Source organism: Mastigoproctus giganteus, chromosome 8, assembly GCF_048544385.1.
Source record: "Mastigoproctus giganteus isolate SK-2022 chromosome 8, ASM4854438v1, whole genome shotgun sequence".
Taxonomy (NCBI): Eukaryota; Metazoa; Arthropoda; class Arachnida; order Uropygi; family Thelyphonidae; genus Mastigoproctus; species Mastigoproctus giganteus.
The window spans coordinates 99,665,192-99,677,763 of NC_143582.1; positions in this window are offsets into that span (position 1 = coordinate 99,665,192).

Here is a 12,572-nt window from a genome sequence, read left to right on the forward strand (position 1 = left end):
AAAATTTTTGAGTTACCCTGAGAGAGAGAGAGAGAGAGAGAGAGAGAGAGAAGTAGAAGGAAATCACCAAGAAAGAGAGAAGAATGATGATATCCAGCTCAGGACCCTGGGTGTGCCAAGCCCATACTCACCAGATGTGAGCCCCTGGGGTAAGATCATACAGAGTCGTGGCAGTTCCGAAAAAGCCTCATGCGAAAAGACCGGCTGACTTCAGGCCAATATCAATTGCCTCTCCCTTCCTGAAATGCCTCGAGAAGTGCATCTATAATGATGTAGCACTCGCAATCTTTGCGCATAGGCCAGAACATACCCATTATGCCATGCCTAATAGATCTACCGTAACCTGCCTACAGTCATTATCACAGAAAATACTTCAGGCCTGGAATGACAACGAAGATCTTCACACCATTTTTCTGGACGTGAAAGCTGCTTTCGACTCAGTCCAGATAACACCCCTTCTTGCCTTACTTGAAAGATTCGGGATCCCACAAGGTGGTTGTCTCTCAGCCTTGTTATTTGCAGCAATATTCGTTCCACTAACGGATCAAATTCCAGCCTTCCTATCGTATGCTGATGATATTGTTTGCTACTTGCCATGCACACGCCATGTTGGTGATGCACAAGAAAGGCAAACCGCCTCTGAATCTGTAAACAGCTACCTAAATACATTCTATAAGTATGCTAAATTTTTTGGCCTGTCAGTCAATCCAGAGAAGTCAAACTATCTCATCTTTACGCCAAGTCGAATGACTTCTACTGATACTGCATCTTCTCTACTTCCGGAATTGGCAGGAAAGGTCCTGACTCCCACAGACAGCGTCAAATTCCTAGGAGTAATCCTTGATGCCAACCTCACCTATAAAAAACAAATCCAAGCTCAGTATTCCAAAGCCCTGAGAGCGTTCTGGGGAATAAAAATGATCTGTGCAAAACGTACAATAAGCAAATAATCAAGAAATACCTTGCAACTTACTTCTGTAGTGTGCTCTCCTATGCCGTGGAGGTTTGGTCGGCGGCACCATCCACCAGCCTCAGGAAACTATGGGGCCTCGAATTCTGGGTGCTGAAGTGGGCCAACTTGTGGTCGCACCAGAACTACACAACATCTAAATCTACTCTCTGTTGCAATCTAAGAGTGAAGTGAGAAATTATCGACCTGCATTCTGACTTCAGTGGTAGGGAAAATATTTGGAGAATATTTAGAACTCTTAGAACCACCCTTATGTATGGGAGATATATTGGCATTTTTCCAATCCAACGGAATCTCCCCAGAGTCTAGTGATGCTCGCATAATTAGCCTCAATGGTTCAATGCACTCACTTGCCGCCTTCCTTAAGATTATACAGTATATTCCATCAACTCCAGGAGCTGATGGAATATATTCCATCAACTGGCCTGTAGGCTCGTAAGTATTTTCATTAAATAATCTCGCGAAATTTCAGTATCATTGATTACATATTTTTCAACTTCGCTTCCACAATTTTCCATTGCCACAAAAGGTTTTTCTTCTGTAAATATCGATTCAAAATAACTGTCGAGTTCATCTGCAACGGCAGCTGGTGTATTTAATACTATCCCCTTTCCCTTACGTAAAGGTCCGATCTGGCTTGTCCTGCTTTTCTTAGCATTTATATATGTGAAGAATTCCTTGTCCCCCTCTTTGCTCTGTTTGCTAGTGATTTCTCATAAACTGCCTTTGCCTGTCGAACCTTTTCTGTGGCTCTATTACACATCACCTTGTAGCTGTTATAGGCTTCAGTACTTTTTATTGCTCTGTAACTTTTCCATGCCACCTTTTTCTGCTCAAGTAACTTCACTATTCATCCAACGTGGAACCCTCCTCGTGGAGTATTTTTTTAATGGTAAATAGGCATTCAAAGCGTCTGTGATTAATGTTTTAAAAGCAACCACAGTTCAATTGTATTCGTTCTCTGTCGGATATCTACCCAGTTAATAGAGGCCATGTAGCACCTTAAGGCATCGTAATTTCCTTTTCTGAAATTATAACCCATTCCTTTGCCTTTTTACTTCTGCTACCTCTCTCTTCATCATCCACCGTAGAACTCCGTGATCACTTCCTGCTACTGGTTCCTCTACTGTCAGCCCTGTTGTGTCAACTGATTCATGGGTGATGATGAGGTCAAGGATATTCTTTTCTCTAATATTTTCCCTGACATGTTGATACAAATAACAGTCATCTAGTTGATTTAAAAATTTTGTTCCCCATGTCGAGTTTCCTTCCCATTTTCTCCAATCAATTAGAGGCAAATTGAAATCACCCATAATAAGACATTCACTCTTACTTTGCCCATTCCATTTGCATTTAGAGGCTTTCGTCATAATCTTCACAATCACCTGGTCTGTAGATTACTCCTACTCGCATTATACCTTTGTTTCCAACTATCTCACACCACACAGATTCTATACTAGCACGTGAAAAGTTTGAATCCGGGAAAGCTATCGTCGCACACAGGCTGCTTCTGATAAGAAGCATTACCTCACCACCCCTTCTGTCTACCCTATTCTTCCTAAATACATTATACAAGGCATACTGAACCTCATCATCCCCAATTTCCGGGTGGCACCACGTCTCTGTAAGCCCTATTATGTCCGCGTTACTTGTTTTAACCAGCAGTTCGAATTCGCTCATTTTATTGACGACACTTCTAACATTACTATATAAAAAATTAAGACTTACTGTTCTTGTATATTTAACAACCATAACACAACCCTTGAAGTTTTTAGGCCCTCTTCCCTGGCGTTAGCTACCCGCTCACTTGAAACGTTTCTGTCCCCAGAACATCTAGATAATATATCCAGTTGGGCAAACAGATAAGAACTCTTGAGGTATGTGCAAGAGTTACTTTGACCAATATTATCAGATAAACGCGTGTCAGTATTACTCACATCCCCCCTAACTAGCAGTTTCCCTGTACCTTTAAGGTATCCTCAGTAATACTGGCAAAAACGTTTGCACCCCCTTTGTTTAAGTGTATCCCGTCTCTACAAAACAAATTCCTTCTAACTACAAGTGTGGGCCAAGCTGATAGAAATTTTCCCCCAAAAGCCTTGCAGATTCCTTAAAGTCTTGAGTTATTCCACAAGGCTTTTAACATATAATCCCTCCTATCGTGTCTGGATAGAATTGCAGACAGATAGACATTGTGGCCCAGCTCGCGGCATTTCCTCAGCATGGTCGTGTATTTTTCCAACAAATCGTCAGATCGCGTACGTTTAATGTCATTAGTCCCCACATGAATAATAATATTCTCTGGTTCTACTCCACCTATCTTTATTACAAAAAATATTCCCCGTTTCCCTGACAATAGAGTCTCCTAATAAAACTGTAAGAACTATTCTTACATATATTTTAGGAATTTATAATTACCAATTTTTGATAAATATCTAAGTTAGAAACAGACAAGCTCTCAGCAGATTTGCTTGCGCTGTGTACTTTTCAAAAGGGAGAGATTAGCTTAGCAGCAGGAGGGACGCTGACCGGACTGTAATACAATGGGTAGGCCAGTTTTGACGCAGTTCGTGTGTACAGAAAAAGGGCTGCGGAAAACTTACGGTAACAGGGGATAGAAGAACGCCAACACCCTAGAACGGTTTTCGACTCCATCAGAAAAAGGAAGACTCCTGATTAGAGAGCACACCGTGTTCGAGCGGTAAACAAAGTTCAAACAGGCCGACACGGGAGGCACTCAATAATTTCACAGGTGGCGTCTCGTAAGGAAGCCTAACGGAAGAGGTAAATAGAAATAATAATAATAATAAGATTCTTTATTAACATAAATTTTATACAATAATGATTCCGTACACAGAAATCCAGAGGAATTTTACAATTTGTTGTTTATACAAGTGATTTTGTTTTATATAAAAAAAAAAAAATATATATATATATATATGTATGTATCTATAATAATAATAATAATAATAATAATAACTATATAATAATTAATAGATCAAAGCAAAGATGATAATCAGAATGTAAAATGAATGAAGTAGTAATTACAGCTAAAACGGACTACAAGTTGAGCAGAACATGAAATGACATCGGCTAGCTAAGATCGGCACTTACACAAATGTCCTTTAGAAACAGCAAGATGGGCCAAGATGCCATCGCGATATGCCTTGTCTATAGTCCACAGGTCGATGTCGATGTTGAGCGAGTTGAGAGTGTCCAGAGTCACATTAGGGAAGTGTCTCCTGAAATTCTGTAACCGCTGGAGCCTTGCGCACAGGGAGGGAGTACTACGGAGATGTCTGCCTGGCAAACGCCAACCAACCGTGTTCCAGATGTTGATGTGATCCTGCTTAGCTGAGCACAGATGAAGGAATGACATTATTTTTAGCACATGGGCTCTGTGGACTAGGTGGTTCTAAGATGGTGGTTCTGGTGGTTCTAAGAACCACTTTGGTGGTTCGTAGAACCACCAGAGTTCTAAGAGTTCTGAATTCCATCCTGATCAAGGATGGAATTCAGGATCATTTGGATAGAATTGAAATTCTCAAGGATACTCAGCATGGTTTTTTAAAGGGAAAATCATGTTTAACAAAACTGGTTCACTATTTTGAAAGGGTCACTCATGTTTAACAAAGCTGGTTCACTATTTTGAAAGGGTCACTCATGTTTAACAAAGCTGGTTCACTATTTTGAAAGGGTCACTCATGAGCTTGATTTAGGGAATAATTTCGACATTGTTTATTTAGATTTCAGTAAAGCGTTTGACTCAGTCCCACATAAGCGGTTGCTTTATAAGCTGGAACAGTTTGGAATCACTAGAAAAATCCTTCGATGGATGGCTTCAGGAGACAGAGGGTTGTGATAAATGATTATTCCTCAGATTGGGTTGATGTAAGAAGTAGGGTTCCCCAAGGATCAGTATTAGGGCCACTGTTGTTTTTCATTTTCATAAACGACATTGATGAACGGATAGAGGGCGTGATGTATAAATTTGCAGATGATGTTAAAATTGGTAGAGTAGTTAATGATCACTGTCAAGCTGAGTTTCTTCAGAGAGACCTAGATAGACTACAGGAATGGTCAGAAAAATGGCAGCTATGCTTTAATCCAACAAAGTGTAAGGTATTACACCTGGGAAACAGTAATCCCAAAATAACGTATTCACTTGGTGGAGTTCAATTAAACCCAGTACTGGAGGAAAGGGACTTGGGTGTTACGATACGGTCAGATATGAAATTCTCTGAGCATTGTAGACAGGTTGCAAGGAAGGCCATGATCGATGATCTATCGAACTTTTGCAAGCAGAGATAAGGACGTGATAATCCCATTATGTATGACTTTTGTTAGACCACACTTGGAATACTGTGTTCAAGTATGGAGACCGCACCTAAAGAAAGATATCGAGCTTCTTGAAAGGGTGCAAAGACGGGTAACTCGCCTGGTGAGATCGGCGAAAGGGCGTTCTTATGAAGAAAGACTTCGAATATGTGCGTTGCAGAGTTTGGAAACTAGAAACCTTAGAGGAGATTTGATTGAGGTATTTAAGGCTCTTGAAAGGCATCAGTAAAATTAATGAGGACGAAATTTTTCAAGGTTATAAATGATTCTAGAACTAGGGGACAAAAATTCAAGTTACGGGGGTAGATGTTTAGATTGGACTGCCGGAAGTTTTATTTTAGCCAGCGAGTTATAAACTACTGGAATAAGTTGCCTACATGGATGGTAGAGGCTGATAGTTTTGTGAAATTCAAAGGTCATCTGGATAGTACCTTCGGGTGAGGGAAACGCATAGGATGATAGATTTAATTTCCTTTTCTTTTATTAATTATTAGTTTTTTTTTTTTAATCATTGTTTTATTCGGGTTTTTTTTTTTTTTTTTTTTTTTTTTGGCTGGCGCAGCATAAGCCATAGGCTTTTTTGCACCATGCGGCCATTACTAATACTAAAATCTGGCTGCTCGTTTGACAAATTTTAAATTCATTAGAGATTATCCATATTCTCAGCGATGACGCAAATCTGTCCAACTTATTTAATTTTTTTTAAAGAAACTCATTTATATGAACTTATATGACACATGGAAAAAAAAAAAAAATTCAATTGCAGAATTACTGAGACAGGCACAATTTGGCCTTAGTTGTCTTTGTGCCGATAAACTTCCATTAAAACCAACCAACCAATGCAAACTTTTAATTTTCCGATATTCACGTAGTGCTGCATTAACGTCACTATTATTCTGGTAGAACAGTTTTACTAAAAGAGCACGTTCTTTTTTTGTAAGAGCCGTAATGGTTATTGACGGTGGCCTTTCTGCTTTTATCTAACAGGATGTCATTTGCGTAAGCAGCGTGTCTTGAAGTAAATGACAACTTTCACATATGTGCAGCGCCGTTTCCCCCTGGTGGTGGAAATTTCAACTTTTTTTTTTTTTTTTTACCTTAAATGACATACCCACCGATTTTGACACCGCTAACTCTAACCGTTTGACACTAGGGTCTCCTGAATAGGGAAACTTATTTAATGACCACTCAGTATATAACGCTAAATTTATTTTTTGCATTCTGTTCGTTTTTTTCTGCTTCATAGAGTCCAATCAGATTGGTTTGACAACATGGACCCTTATCTTCATGCTACGATTGCCATATAACTTCATTCTTGTTTATACTCCAGCACGACCACCAGGTCAATGGAGTTTACAATAAATACAAATGTTAATAGTATTTAGTAGTCACGATCTTGAACCCCAGTCTATTCAAAGAGCGTGTGCTACTGCACTCGTGCTCCTGACCACTCGGCTAAGTGAAATTTCTGCCTAAGTAATCCTGTATTACCTCTTTAACCTGTGGCTCTATTATTTCCCTTGGCATAGGTCCGTTGGCAATCTTGGCAACCATGCTTACAGGTCCGTTAATCACTTCACACATTGATCCTCCCTGTGAATTGCATATGTAATCCATCGAACGCGACATCGATCCCGGGACTAGATTTCAAATACTGTTCCAATAGTAATCTCATCATAGTACAACCTTCTGTCGAAGTAAATATTCGATGTTTCCTACAAAACATCAGGAGTGTCAAAAACAAACTAGATGGCCTACTTGATTTGCTTTCCTGCTCAGAGTACGACTTCGTCATTCTGATTGAAACCTGGTTCAGAGATGAAACGGAAATTGCTACCTCCACCTCAAATCTTGGCTATCACACAATTTGCTATTGATAATTTCATGAACGGCCGGCTATCCAGGGGAAAACGTGTGTGGTCCACAAGTCATACTTGCACACCTCTATCTTTAGATGTCCAGGAATGGTGTGAGCATGTGCTGCGTTTTAATAGAATTGGGAGACGAGGTGGCGGGGTTGCAATCTGTCAAAGGAGTTCACTCCCCCTGATTAAGGCATCCACTTATCCAGGAGGTGACATAGAAGCTGTTCTTGGAATGTACCGATTTTTTTTTTTTTTATGAAAACCCCAAACACGAAAGGTATCAAAACCTATAGTACTTAGTACCGTGCATGAGTTGAAGGAGAAGAATGGGGGGAGGGGGATGCCGGAAACTTTGCTCTAGAGACTAAACATGGGTTTCACCACTTCAAGACTCCAATAAGCAAAGGGGTGGTATTTCACCGGTTGATGAAAGTCATCTACCACCGTTGTATTGCTGGTTTGTCGATCTCTGTGTGTGCCGTTTATTTCCCTCCACCGGTTTCTGAGGATTCTGTCCTAAATCTGACAGCATGGCTGTCATCCACAATCAATCATCGGCAAAAGCTCATCATCCTCGGAGACTTTAACCTTCCACTGCCAGCCACAAAGAAGCTTCTAGATACACTGTCATTGAACATGTCGGAAATGGGCATTGGTCTTATTTATGTTCCTCCCTCGCATGGCGATGCCACCCTGCACCACATCTTCTCAAACTGTTTAGTGAAGGAAACCCTGATCATAACTGAGAATTTTCTCCCGTCCGATCACGTTCCGATTGCTACTATGATATCTCTGCAGGCACCTAAGGATGAACGTGCGCAAGTACAAACTACAAACACTGTCAGGAGAGTATACAATCCAAAATACATCAATATTGGAAAAGTTACTACTCTTTTCCAACTTTACCCATGGAACATACTGGCTGAGCTTAACATAAATGAGACTGCCTACTGGCTTTCCAGATGGATGCAATTCATTGCAAGGTCGGCAATGTCCAAAACTTGCATCCTTAATCCCCACTCAAAGCCATGGTGGAATGACCTCCTGACTAAGGCCTTTAGGGAAAAACAGGCAGCCCATACCTCCTACAAGAAGTCGCCTTCACGAGATTCATACGCCAAATTTTCCAAAGCAAGGATGGATTTCCAGAAGTGTAAACAATTTGCTATTGATAATTTCACGAACGGCCGGCTATCCAGGGGAAAACGTGTATGGTCCACAAGTCATACTTGCACACCTCTATCTTTAGATGTCCAGGAATGGTGTGAGCATGTGCTGCGTTTTAAGCGAGATCACCATGTGTCCGAAACATATCCTTGGAACGAAGCGTTTAACGTTTCTTCACCTTCTAGTAATACAGAAATTTCCGAAGAACAGCTAATAAAAATAATAAATTCGCTACCTGACAAGTCCAACATAGGAATTGACGCAATAGCTCTTTTTAGTCTAAAAATTGCTTCTTATTTCATCAGCAAAGAACTCACTCAACTCTACAACAAAGTGCTGAAATTTGCACAGGTGCCTTCAAGCTGGTTGTCTTACAGAGTCGTGGCAGTTCCGAAGAAGCCGCATGCGAAAACACCGGCTGTCTTCAGGCCAATATTAATTGCCTCTCCCTTCCTGAAATGCCTCGAGAAGTGCATCTATAATGATGTAGCACTCGCAATCTTTGCGCATAGGCCAGAACATACCCATTATGCCATGCCTAATAGATCTACTGTAACCTACCTACAGTCCTTATCACAGAAAATACTTCACGCCTGGAATGACAATGAAGATCTTCACACCAATTTTCTGGACATGAAATCTGCTTTCGACTCAGTCCAAATAACACCCCTTCTTGCCTTACTTGAAAGATTCTACGGGATATCCGGAAATATGCTCGCGATCCTCAATAATTTGCTATCTAGGAGAATGCTTCACTTCAAAGGTGATGGCATTACAGTCACTAAAAGCGTCGAAGTAGGGATCCCACAAGGTGATTCTCTCTCAGCCTTGCTATTTGCAGCAATATTCGTTCCACTAATGGATCAAATTCCAGCTTTCCTATCGCATGCTGATGATATTGTTTGCTACTTGCCAAGCTAACGCCATATTGGTGATTCACAAGAAAGACAAACCTCCTCTGAATCTGTAAACAGCTACCTAAATACATTCTGTAAGTATGCCAAATTTTTTGGCCTCTCAGTCAATCCAGAGAAGTCAAACTATCTCATCTTTACGCCAAGTCGGATGAGTTCTGCTGATACTGCATCTCCTCTACTTCCGGAATTGGCAGGAAATGTTCTGACTCCCACAGTAGGAGTAATCCTTGATGCCAACCTCACCTATAAAAAACAAATCCAAGCTCAGTATTCCAAAGCCCTGAGAGCGTTCTGGGGAATAAAAATGATCTGTGCAAAACGTACAATAAGCAAATAATCAAGAAATACCTTGCAACTTACTTCTGTAGTGTGCTCTCCTATGACGTGGAAGTTTGGTCGGCGACACCACCCACCCGCCTCAGGAAACTATGGGGCCTCGAATTCTGGGTGCTGAAGTGGGCAAATTTGTGGTCGCACCAAATCTACACAACGTCTAAATCAATTCTCTGCTGCAACCTGCAATATACGCCCATAGTCCACAGAGCCCATGTGCTAAAAATAAAGTCATTCCTTCATCTGTGCTCAGCTAAGCAGGATCACATCAACATCTGGAACACGGTTGGTTGGCGTTTGCCAGGCAGACATCTCCGTAGTACTCCCTCCTTATGCTCAAGGCTCCAGCGGTTACAGAATTTCAAGAGACACTTCCCTAATGTGACTCTGGACACTCTCAACACGCTCGACATCGACCTGTGGACTATAGACAAGGCATATCGCGATGGCATCTTGTCCTATCTTGCTGTTTGTAAAGGACATTTTTGTAAGTGCCGATCTTAGTTAGCCGATGTCATTTCATGTTCTGCTCAACTTGTAGTCCTTTTTCGCTGTAATTACTACTTCATTTTTACATTTTGATTATCATCTTTGTTTTTATCTGTTAATTATTATTTAGTTATTATTATTATTTTATTTCATTTTTTTTTTTCTATTATAAAACAAAATCACTTGTATGAACAACGAATTGTAAGATTTCTCTGGATTGCTGTGTAAGGAATCACTATTGTATACAATTTATTTTAATAAAGAATCTTATTATTATTATTTGCATCTCTAATCCACAAGGAACTCTCATAATTATGGCTAAATTTTTGCTTACCACGTTTTTTGTTTCTTTTAATGCACTCTGCTTGCAGCGTGACTTGTTTAAATAGCTAAAGGAATAATTCACGATCAGTTGTATAGATGTTATACATTGTAGCGACTTTCATTCTGCTTATTTTTTCAGTGGATTCCTGCTGTTTGTGAAGTACCAGACTTTAATCACTTTTTTTTAAAATTATTATTTGAGTAACGCATCACTTAAACGATTTAAACTCATCTTGACAAGAATAGAAATCAAAGCAGGAGGAAAAACTTCAACTTCCAAAAACTCTACGTGGTTTTGGCCCTCTTTCGCAAGCGACATGTCATGCACTTGAAAACGTCAGTGTTTATGAACATAACTAATGACTATGTCCTTATACTTTATGTATAGCCGCTCACTTAAGGTGATGCCATTAAACAACACATTTCTGATGCAATTGCGCTAACTTGTACGTTAGACAATACATTTCTTTAATAGTCGTTCTCCAACTTTCTTTGGTTGTTCGTCTATATGCTTCACACATGCCATATCAGGAACGGTACTTAAAGCGGACACGAGGAAAACCTCACGTCAGAGTTCATTTCACTCGAACTCTGTGCTAGTCTCATCTCAGGACAAGTTACACCGGTTGTCGCTGCTCGCAAGAAGCAAGTACGCATGCCCACACATGGTGTATAGACGTACCATATGATAAAATGTTTATAAGATAACCTCACAGTGGTTCAACCCTAACACAATATCGTCTATTATTAGTTTTGCTGGCGTTTGGATATTTTGTTGCAGTTCGTTGTTTCCAAGTTCGTTGTTTCCTTCTGTATTTCAATGCAGCACCGATTATAAATAGTAATCTTCTATTTCTTATTTATTCTGTTTACCGATTTAAGGAGCCAATGTTCTTAACCAAGCAATTTTTCAAGCAAAACCCACTTCACATTTGAAGTGGGTTTGGGGAGCTGCGGACAAGATGGTGGAGGTATATAATGGTATGGAATAAAGGCAGGGTTGCACATATCAGATAATAACCTGAGGGTTACGTATTCCTGCGAATTCTTGGTGTACCCACTTTGCTAAATAGATCTTCGCTCTCGTGACATTTAAACGCTGTTGAAATGTGAGGCCCTCATCTCGTGTTAGACTCATCTCGTCTATATGCGTGATGACTTTTCCAGTAGGTTCACTTGCAATATAAAGGTTAAAGAAACATTTAACATTTCTGTATTATTCTTTAACCATTTGTTTGCAAGAGTCATTTCAGTTGATTGCATGTGATTAAATTCTAAACCGATTTATGCTAGATATATTTCAAGTTGTGTTTCTGACTGGCCACTAGATAGCCTGCAGGTGCTCCATTACGATCAGATGATGTTATGTAAAAGTTTTAAGTCGTGCGCATAAGATATGAAATCTCAGTTAGCATTAGCATTAGCATAGGCACATGATGTAAAAAAGCAAGCTTATCATTTATCATCGGAAAAAAAAAAACAAAAACACACACCCTTCTCATTTCACCCATTCACTCGCTCCAAATGTTTGTCAAGTTCTGCCTTGAATCTATTTAAGCTATCAACAGTAACACCAGACATAACAACAACCACCCTGTGTACTTGGTAGCAATACACATCATAAGGTAGAACCCCCCAGTCAGGGAGAAATAATATAAATAATAATAATAATAATAATAATAAGGTGATCACCCAGACTGAGTACACTCTTAGACACGACCAGATAGCCAGGATAATACATCAGAAGCTAGCAAGGAAATACCAGATGATCAAAGAAAGTGTACCGTACTACAAGTAGGAACCCCACGCAGTACTAGAGATCCCAATCCACAAGCTTTACTGGGACCGCGCCATAATAACGGATAGGACAATCCCGCACAACTGTCGGGACATAACCTTTATGGACAAGAAGGAAAAGGCTACCTACCTGATTGACACAGCGGTGCCAAACACCTGACAACCTGCAGAAAACTCATGGGAAAAAAATCAGGAAGTACACGAACCTAAGGCAGGAGATCAAAGAGATGTGGCACATGCAACAAGTAACGACCATCCCGATCATCGTGTCAACCACAGGTATGGTGCCAAAGACCCTACATAACAGCCTAGAAGCAATAGGTCTCCCAGCGAACACCTACAAGAAACTCCAGAAAGTCGCAATCCTGAATA